The following is a 10429-nucleotide window of genomic DNA, read 5'->3' on the forward strand; positions in this document are numbered from 1 at the left end:
AAAAGGTGTGTGTTTCTGTTGTGTGTCTGCACATGTTTCCTCCCTCCCCCACCGTGCTGTTTACCCCGTGACCTCTGAACTCTATACCCTCCCCGTCCAGTGATGTCATTATATCACAGTGACTTCATTTCTAATCTACAGCCAGTTGCAGCCTGTAGGCCCTCAGCTGAGAACGGAGACATGCTGGGCTCATGGTTTGTGCAGTAACATGCAGAGTAGCATGAATGAGTTCAGACGATGATTTCAGCTTTCTATTGATTATTCTTCCCTGAGAAGAATTTAACCTCTGCGCTGCGTCACCAGCTTTCCCCGCAGTCTGATGTTTGTGTTGTTTCCTAACTGCTACTGAAAACCAATGAACAGATTTCATAACCTCCCCAAAAACCATAAATAATAATTGAACCAAGTCCAGAAATGGCACAGCTTTGTCTCCTGGATTATTTTATACTGTCTCACTCTCCCCACACTTCTGCTGAGTAACCCGTCATCTTTGTGTCAGTGTGATGATTTACAAATAGGTCCTGAAGGCGAGTGAGTGTCCATCAGTTCATGCACTGGAGCTGAAGCACATTTGCAGCAGTGCACCAGCAAGTCTACCTCTGAATGGCCAGAGAAACCAACATGGAGGTTTTGGAGTGACCTAGATCTCCTCAGTAGACTGACATGCTTTGGCATGACTTTAAACAGGCTGTTCATGCTTAAACACTCTTCAGTGCGGCCGAATTAAAACAATTCTCTAAAGACGAGCGAGCCAAACCTGCTCATGCGAGAGGCTCATTGCCTGTTAATGGGCAAAATGCTTCATTCAAATTGTTGTGTCAGGACTTCAGCACAGAGCAGAGTGGTGTATTCATCATCTCAGAGCAGACTTTGCTACTCCACCTTTTCTGAAAGGTGAGGTCAGTAAGAGTGGATGTCAGCAGTATGGACGGTGTAAGCATCATTCATCAAACCACTGACCTCCCGATTGGCAGACGCCCTGCCCTACCTCTTGAGCTGCCCTCAGAACTGGAAACAGTCTCGACGGGACTTTTCATATTGTGATAGTCAGTGAAAACATAATTTGTCCTTCCACATTAGACTCAGCTGTGACTCTACATTAACAGATACACAAGAAGGATCATTGCGTTCAAAGGCTGTTTTATTAGAAGCTGGTAAAGAACGTTTCACGTCTTACAGTTTGAAGTGTGCTGAACAAAGCTGTGTCTGCAGAGCCCGCCATGCTCAGTGAACACAACCTGCAGGAAGGTGCAGGAAACGAGGACGCAGTCTGGACGGGGTGTCGAGGGTGAACGTGTGGTTGCCAGGGGATACGTGTGTATCTGGATGTCACGCTCAGTGGGAGCTGTGGGTTGGAAAATGACCTAGTTTTAACCGGAAACACGGAAACAAAGAGGAGTGGGAGAGGGGAGAAGGCAGAGTGGAGCTGCAGCTGGAAGACCAGCAAATTCACTGGTTTGATTTCCGACAAACACAAAAAGCACAACAGCAGCACTGCAGAGGGGCTACAGTCACGACAGCTGTAGCTTTGTGTGTGTGCGTGCATACTCCTGTATGTTGAGTTTGTAGCAACAGTGTGTGAAATGCTGAACTGTGAACCCCACGCTGCTTGTTGTTGAGCTGTTGTGTTGCATGAAAACAGATTTAAATGAGAGACAGGAGGGCTGAACACACCCACAGTGTCCACAGTGAACCAGGGACAGCTTCACAGGGAAGCTGGCTGCTGGTGATGGCTGGCTAATCGATCTGATTGGAGTATAAAATGTGATTAAACAGCAAATAGCACTGTTCTCGGTTCTCAGGATGTTTCAAGCTTAATGATGAATTGTCTAATCGTAAGGTGTGCAGAGCATCCATCTCCTCGACTCCACCCAGGACAATAACATGAGGTCTGTTACTCGTTGTAGCAGACTTGGCCTTGCTGCTGGCTAATCTTTAGGTAATGTTGCTGTTGAATAAAAAGATGAGAACGTGTACGTCAGAACTCTGAGACACCAGGCCCTTTGTTCTTAGCTCACGTTCCTCCCCACACATTAAATATGTGGCGTCCTGTAGTTGTGGGGATATGATACACCTGCAGCCTGTGTTGGATCAACTCTTTGCTCACCTGTTGATGTTTCAGTCTGCCCTGCATCATAATGTACAAACCATCCCAGCTCACATGAAGCTAAGAAGCTGATCTTACTATGGGAAATATTGGTGACATATTAAATGGCAATTTTCACTTTATTACAAGCAATCGTAAGTTTGCCCATTCCTCTGCCCCACAGCTCACATATGTACATGCTCAGCTTACAAAGCCTGCTCTGGAGCCTTTGCTGCTTCCATGGAGATCACTGGCCACAAACAGCCACTCTGATCTTAACTGGGACTAAAATGATAAGAAATAAATGTGTGAAATATAGAAAGTTCTGGTAGCTCACTGCCCAGACTCTTCACTTTAGCCTGCTTATGTTTTCTTTCTGTAACTGTAGTCGTAAAAAACTGTGATGTCATTTAACTGTTCATTGTTTAATGACTGTGAGGAGTATGAACGGCCATAATGGAGGTTTTCATCAGTCAAACAGTCCAAAGTTTGAGCTTGTTTGTGGTTCAGAATCATAAACGGCTTCAAGCTCACTCAGACACTGAGCCATGGCTCTGTGCCACATGCACACATGTCTGCATCTCTGCCATTCAGACACACTTTATATGCACTTCATGTGATGTCACTGTCAATACTGAACCGCACATCGAGTCTTTTTAAAGGAGGCAGTTTGTGTTGCTGTGATGGACAAGTTTGAAAGTGTTTGTCCTCCACAGTGGAAAATGACTTTACCCAGCTCCCCGTCTCTCTGTGGACTTGGACCGCTACACTCGGCGTCTCTCTCTGTGGACCTGGACCACTACACTCGCCGTCTCTCTGTGGACCTGGACCACTACACTCGCCGTCTCTCTCTGTGGACCTGGACCGCTACACTCCCCGTCTCTCTCTGTGGACCTGGACCGCTACACTCCCCGTCTCTCTCTGTGGACCTGGACCACTACACTCGCCGTCTCTCTCTGTGGACCTGGACCGCTACACTCCCCGTCTCTCTCTGTGGACCTGGACCGCTACACTCCCCGTCTCTCTGTGGACCTGGACCGCTACACTCGCCGTCTCTCTGTGGACTTGGACCGCTACACTCCCCGTCTCTCTCTGTGGACCTGGACCACTACACTCGCCGTCTCTCTCTGTGGACTTGGACCGCTAGACTCCCTGTCTCTCTCTGTGGACCTGGACCGCTACACTCGCCGTCTCTCTGTGGACTTGGACCGCTACACTCCCCGTCTCTCTGTGGACCTGGACCGCTACACTCGCCGTCTCTCTCTGTGGACCTGGACCGCTACACTCCCCGTCTCTCTGTGGACCTGGACCGCTACACTCGCCGTCTCTCTCTGTGGACCTGGACCGCTACACTCACCGTCTCTCTCTGTGGACCTGGACCGCTACACTCCCCGTCTCTCTGTGGACCTAGACCGCTACACTCGCCGTCTCTCTCTGTGGACCTGGACCGCTACACTCCCCGTCTCTCTCTGTGGACCTGGACCGCTACACTCGCCGTCTCTCTCTGTGGACCTGGACCGCTACACTCCCCGTCTCTCTCTGTGGACCTGGACCGCTACACTCCCCGTCTCTCTGTGGACCTAGACCGCTACACTCGCCGTCTCTCTCTGTGGACCTGGACCGCTACACTCGCCGTCTCTCTGTGGACCTGGACCGCTACACTCGCCGTCTCTCTCTGTGGACCTGGACCGCTACACTCGCCGTCTCTCTCTGTGGACCTGGACCACTACACTCCCCGTCTCTCTGTGGACCTAGACCGCTACACTCGCCGTCTCTCTCTGTGGACCTGGACCGCTACACTCCCCGTCTCTCTCTGTGGACCTGGACCGCTACACTCCCCGTCTCTCTCTGTGGACTTGGACCGCTACACTCACCGTCTCTCTCTGTGGACCTGGACCGCTACACTCCCTGTCTCTCTGTGGACCTAGACCGCTACACTCGCCGTCTCTCTCTGTGGACCTGGACCGCTACACTCCCCGTCTCTCTCTGTGGACTTGGACCGCTACACTCACCGTCTCTCTCTGTGGACCTGGACCGCTACACTCCCTGTCTCTCTGTGGACCTAGACCGCTACACTCGCCGTCTCTCTCTGTGGACCTGGACCGCTACACTCCCCGTCTCTCTCTGTGGACTTGGACCGCTACACTCCCCGTCTCTCTGTGGACCTGGACCGCTACACTCGCCGTCTCTCTCTGTGGACCTGGACCGCTACACTCCCCGTCTCTCTCTGTGGACTTGGACCGCTACACTCACCGTCTCTCTCTGTGGACCTGGACCGCTACACTCGCCGTCTCTCTCTGTGGACTTGGACCGCTACACTCCCCGTCTCTCTCTGTGGACCTAGACCGCTACACTCCCCGTCTCTCTGTGGACCTGGACCGCTACACTCGCCGTCTCTCTCTGTGGACCTGGACCGCTACACTCCCCGTCTCTCTGTGGACTTGGACCACTACACTCCCCGTCTCTCTGTGGACCTGGACCGCTACACTCGCCGTCTCTCTCTGTGGACCTGGACCGCTACACTCCCCGTCTCTCTGTGGACTTGGACCGCTACACTCGCCGTCTCTCTCTGTGGACCTGGACCGCTACACTCGCCGTCTCTCTCTGTGGACTTGGACCGCTACACTCGCCGTCTCTCTCTGTGGACCTGGACCGCTACACTCCCTGTCTCTCTGTGGACCTGGACCGCTACACTCGCCGTCTCTCTCTGTGGACCTGGACCGCTACACTCGCCGTCTCTCTCTGTGGACCTGGACCGCTACACTCCCCGTCTCTCTGTGGACCTGGACCGCTACACTCGCCGTCTCTCTCTGTGGACTTGGACCGCTACACTCACCGTCTCTCTCTGTGGACCTGGACCGCTACACTCGCCGTCTCTCTCTGTGGACCTGGACCGCTACACTCCCCGTCTCTCTGTGGACCTGGACCGCTACACTCGCCGTCTCTCTCTGTGGACCTGGACCGCTACACTCCCCGTCTCTCTGTGGACCTGGACCGCTACACTCGCCGTCTCTCTCTGTGGACCTGGACCGCTACACTCCCCGTCTCTCTGTGGACCTGGACCGCTACACTCCCCGTCTCTCTGTGGACCTGGACCGCTACACTCGCCGTCTCTCTCTGTGGACCTGGACCGCTACACTCCCCGTCTCTCTCTGTGGACCTAGACCGCTACACTCGCCGTCTCTCTCTGTGGACCTGGACCGCTACACTCCCCGTCTCTCTGTGGACCTGGACCGCTACACTCCCCGTCTCTCTGTGGACCTGGACCGCTACACTCGCCGTCTTCTCTGCAGCTCCAGTGGTCTCCACCCTGCTACCTGCAGCTATTAAGAAAGAAAATGGATTTCCAGTTTCAGTTGTGCAATCACGCCTTCATTTTTTCCACTGTGGTGGAAACAGCTGTGCTTCAACATTAGCAGAATAATGACATATTTTATTTATTTATTTATTTTTTTATTTAACCTTTATTTAACCAGGAATGTCCCGTTGAGATCAAAAACCTCTATTTCAAGGGAGTCCTGGCCAAGAGGCAGCACATTTCAAAACAAATACATACGAACAAACAAAGTTAAAATTACACAAAACAATTACACATTATTGAGGCAGTCTGTAGGCCTTTGAGTTTAGTTTTAAAAACATTTAAAGACAACAGTTCAGTCAGTTTCCAGTCTTTCTGTAACAGATTCCACAAAAAAGGCGCAGAGTGGACAAAGGCTTTCTTACCCAGCTCTGTGTGGACAAGGGGAACAGACAGCAGCAGCTGATCATTTGAACGTAAGGAGTAAGAACCACTATTTGTCCTTGTGAGCAAAGTACAAATATAAGGAGGCAGCAATCCAAGCATAGCTTTGTAAATAAAAGTGTACCAATGCCCCTGTCTTCTAATGGCCAAAGAAGGCCATTTTACTCTTAAGTACAAATCACAGTGATGGGTCAGATATCTACAGTTGGTAATAAACCTCAAGGAAGCATGATACATCGTGTCCAACATTAGAAGACATGAAGAAGAAGCGTTCATATACAGAATGTCACCATAATCTAACACAGATAAAAAGGTTGCAGTGACAAGACGTTTTTTTACTGCAAAAGAAAAGCACTGCTTATTACGGAAGAAAAAACGAAGTTTAAGTCTCAGTTTCTTTACTAGTCTCTCTATATGTGGTTTAAAGGTGAAGGAGTCATCAATCCAGACACCAAGGTATTTATATTCATGAACCATCTCTATGACATTTCCTTCAAGGGTGGACACCACTGGAATAGGCTCCGGGACCTTCTTTGACTTAGCAAACAACATTAGCTTAGTCTTGTCAGCATTGAGAACTAATTTTAGCTGAATAAGTGAATGCTGGAAAGCAACAAAGGCTTTCTGTAGGGTTTCAATGGCCTGAGCAAGAGATGATCCATAACAGTAAATAACTGTGTCATCAGCATAAGAATGCAAATTTGTGTCTGAGACATTTTGACCCAAGTCATTGATATATAAAAGGAACAGAAGGCGACACAATCACTAATGCATACTGTCACGGCCCGCGAGGGCAGACCGTGTGGAGAGTGTTTGGTGGATCCAGGTGCGGACACAGACGCAGGAGGCAAAACTTGTGCTAAGCTCAAAGCGAGCCTTTAATCAGGGCTGACACAGAAGGCAAAATAACAAACCACAAACTATGGGAAAACTAAAGACCTAAACTGGGAGTAACTAAGGCTATAAACGAAGACCAGGACTGAACTATGACGAAGTACTGCGGACAGACTATGAACACGACATGAGAAACTGTGAACGAGATCTCGGTGCTGGCACATGAAGGTGCAGGCACATGAAGGTGCAGGCAAACATGACTGGAGAAAGTGACTATGAACATGTCCAATACTGAATCTTGCAGACTAGAATCATGACGTGCAGCTAGAAATAACAGGGTGCATGAACAGACGACGCGACACTGACACGAAGACACACTGGGCTAAAATACACAGAGGAAGTCATCAAGGAATTAGAGACAGAAGGGGACACAGCGAGAAACACTGACATAAGACAGGAACATGAACCTTCAGAGTAAAACAGGAAACAAGACAGCACTAAACAAAGACGCAGACACGACACAGAGACAGACTAGACACTGAACTAAACCTGCAATAAACATGAGAACACAAAACCTACGAACTAATCCCTGAACAAGAAGAACTGAAACATAGAGTCATAATCATCAGCATCATAATAAAGAAAGAATCCAAAATGCAAAAACACACCAAAACATAGCGACTCAAAATACTGGGTCAAGCTGAGCCAGAACCGCGGCAGCATAAATAACAATGATTCTTTTCGTAGTGTGGTCGGTGAGTGCATGTGTGAAACACAGAAGTGTAAGCTCAGCTTACCACAGAGTCCACCAGTCAGACCATGTGTAACAGTGTGTGTTGTTGTGTACTGTACATGTTTCATACAAAGAGACAAAGAAAGAAGGAAAAGAACATGCTGGAGTCCCAAAGGCAGCACCTGGTGCACAGATGAGCTCTCCGAAAGCACAAACACACACACAAAGTCCTCAGGCATACAACAGTGTGTGAGTGTGCACACGCTGTTAGGGTAGGTACAATATCTGACCGGCTGAATAAATCCTTTTCCCTCCCCAACAACTGTGTCTCTATTTGGGGAAAATCCACAGAAACATGAGTGGGTTTGTGTACTGGGAGCTTCAACCTGACCCAGTGTGCAGGCTTCTCCATGCTTCTGCATTATCTGAACAGAAGAGGGAAAGCTGTGTGGAAACTGATAAACTATACAAAGTGCATTAATCTGTGTTCTCTCTGCTTCTCACCAGGCCTGCAAAGTGCTTCTCACACAGTGAGTGGACGAGGAAGCTGTCCACATACGTGAACGTGAGTCACTGATTGTCTCTTTCTTACTGGTACTCACTGGTGGACCACAGGAGTCCCAGTGTGACAGGTTAGTCTTGATGCATGACAGAGGTTACTGTAGCTGCATTCATGTAAAATTCCAAATGTCGCTCTTTGGCGTATAACTTAGAGCTTAGATAACTGAGCGCTGTACACAGCAGAGTGATCTGGGACAGAATGAAGAGCAGCAGTGAAAGGAAGATGACAGGTATCCGTGTCATGACAGCACGTTACAATGAGCTGCTGGTGGCAGAGCTGAAGATAAACACAAATAAATAAACACAAGTAAACAGAGCATTTAAATACACTTTTACACTACAGTCTCATGTAACAGGCAAAGTTTAGTTACAGGTCTCCAAAAGTTGATTCTGTTCATCTGGACGTAGCGTTTTGTGGGAGAAACGTTTCGTCACTCATCCAGGTGACTTGCTGGTCATGAGAATTTGCATAATTAAGATTAAGGAACTGACCTCCCAGCCCATCGTTCCTTCAGTGGGCTGGTTTCAGTCATTATGCAAATGTGCTGTTTATAAGATTGAAACCTGCAGTCAGCTGAGACTGAAGACGTCACCTGATGATGACGAAACGTTTGTGCCACAAAACGCCTCGTCCAGATGAACAGAATCAGCTTTTGGAGATTTACTTACCTGGATGATTGAAAATGCATCAAGGCGTTTAGTTACAGGTCTTTCAAGAACGTTAGTCTTTGTTTTTAAACGTACAGATCGTACAAGTCCATTTTTGTCACGAATGGTTTCCAGAACTCTCCCAAGTGGCCAGGAACCACGTGGTGCAGAGGAATCCATTATAATGACTATATCTCCAGGTTTTAGACTCTTCTTCTTTTGGTTCCATTTTTGTCTCTCCTGTAACCAAGGCGACTATTCATGTAGCCATCGTTTCCAAAGATCTGAGAAGTACTGAGCCTGTTTCCATCTTCTCTTCAGATACATATCCTGAGGGTCAAATCAGGAGGATGTGATTTGGTGTAAGTGGCTCTGGGGCTTTTGGATCATCAGAAAGCTTTGTGATGGGTCTGTCATTTAAAATTGCTTCAGTTTCACACTGAACTGTATTTAATCCATTGCCGTCCAACTGTTGTTGCTGAAGAACGGATCTCAGAATCTTTCTGACCATACGGATTATCCATTCCCAAATTCCACCATGTTGTGATGCTCCAGGCGGATTAAAACTCCAAACAGCTTCAATTTGGGTATGTTTCAGCGATTTAAGAGCCTCTCTTAACTCTGTCTGCTCCAACAAAATTGGTTCCATTGTCCGATTGGATGCGAGCGACTTGACCTCTCCAACTCACAAAACGGCGCAAAGCATTATGCAGGCATCTGTGCTTGGAGAGCTAGCCACTTCCAAGTGCACCGCTCAGCTGGCTAAACAGGTGAAAATGACTCCATAACGTTTAGCTGTACCTCGTCCTCTTTTCACTTCACCGACGTTGGTGAGTGGTGGGTTATCTGGCAAAATTCTTTCCTTGGGTAAATCTGCCATCTTTTGCTCCAAGGCCTTTCCAGGATATTTTCTGCAAAAATTACATTCTGCGATAACCTTCCTTACAGCCGAGTTGGCCTTTGTGATCCAGTATTTTCTCCTTAGTGTGGATAAGGTGTGGTTACGACCGCTATGACCAAGCTGTTGATGAATGTGCTTTAGGATGAGACTTGCTACATGTTGATCCTTTGCAAGAACAAAGGGATGCTTCATTTCTTCTGGTAAGGAGCCCTTTGTCAGTCGTCCCCCAACTCTTAAGAGGCCTTCATCATCAAGATAAGGGTCTAATCTATAAATTGAGCTGTGCCTGCTCACAGAACCTTTCCCACTTGACAACGTAGCAATCTCCTCTCCAAATCTTTGTTGCTGGCAAAATCTGATAACGGCAAGCGCCGCTTCCAGAAGATCCTTTGAGGATAGACCATACAGTTGCGTTTTCTTTACTTTCTCCTTTGTAGTACCTCTACAAATTAGATTATTTGAGTTAGGTTGCGGTCTTCTTTTCTTATCTCTCATTGAAGGAAGGATTGCCTTCAGTCTAAGGAACCAAGCAACAGCAACCTTGAGCCTTCTCCAGTCTGAGAAGTACACCATCAATTGACATGTAGCATCAAGCAAGTCTTTTACTTGAGTAACATTCACTGTGGCCTCACCTTTGACTTCAGGGTCCTCTGGTTCTAAGGAGCATTCATTAGACTGGTCGGCCAATCACTTTCTGGCTACTGCAGAAAGCTTGGTCCTTCGATCCAGCGGCTGCTATGTGCAATGTTCCCAGCCTTCAGCCCTCTTGTAGCATCATCTGCTGGATTTTCCTTTGAGCTTACATATCCCCATTGTGATCGTTTAGTCGCAATGAATAAGACTGTTTGCCACAAAGGTAAGTAAACGTTTATCCTCATTCATTATGTATTTGAGTACAGATGTACTATCTGTCCAAAATACGGA

General features: G+C 48.2%; 1 protein-coding gene across 6 annotated transcripts in view; it reads left to right on the forward strand.

Annotated features, from left to right (window-relative positions):
- Positions 1-10429, forward strand: part of nfasca (neurofascin homolog (chicken) a) — a 165792-nt gene that overhangs the window by 70156 nt on the left and 85207 nt on the right. For 5 of the 6 annotated variants that reach the window (XM_026169156.1, XM_026169157.1, XM_026169155.1 and 2 more), the window contains one exon: positions 7903-7960. The gene's annotated coding sequence lies outside the window, so the exon portion shown is untranslated. The other variant, XM_026169158.1, reaches the window with a different exon arrangement.

The sequence above is a fragment of the Astatotilapia calliptera genome, chromosome 5 (genome assembly GCF_900246225.1).
Source record: "Astatotilapia calliptera chromosome 5, fAstCal1.2, whole genome shotgun sequence".
In the NCBI taxonomy this organism is placed as follows: Eukaryota; Metazoa; Chordata; class Actinopteri; order Cichliformes; family Cichlidae; genus Astatotilapia; species Astatotilapia calliptera.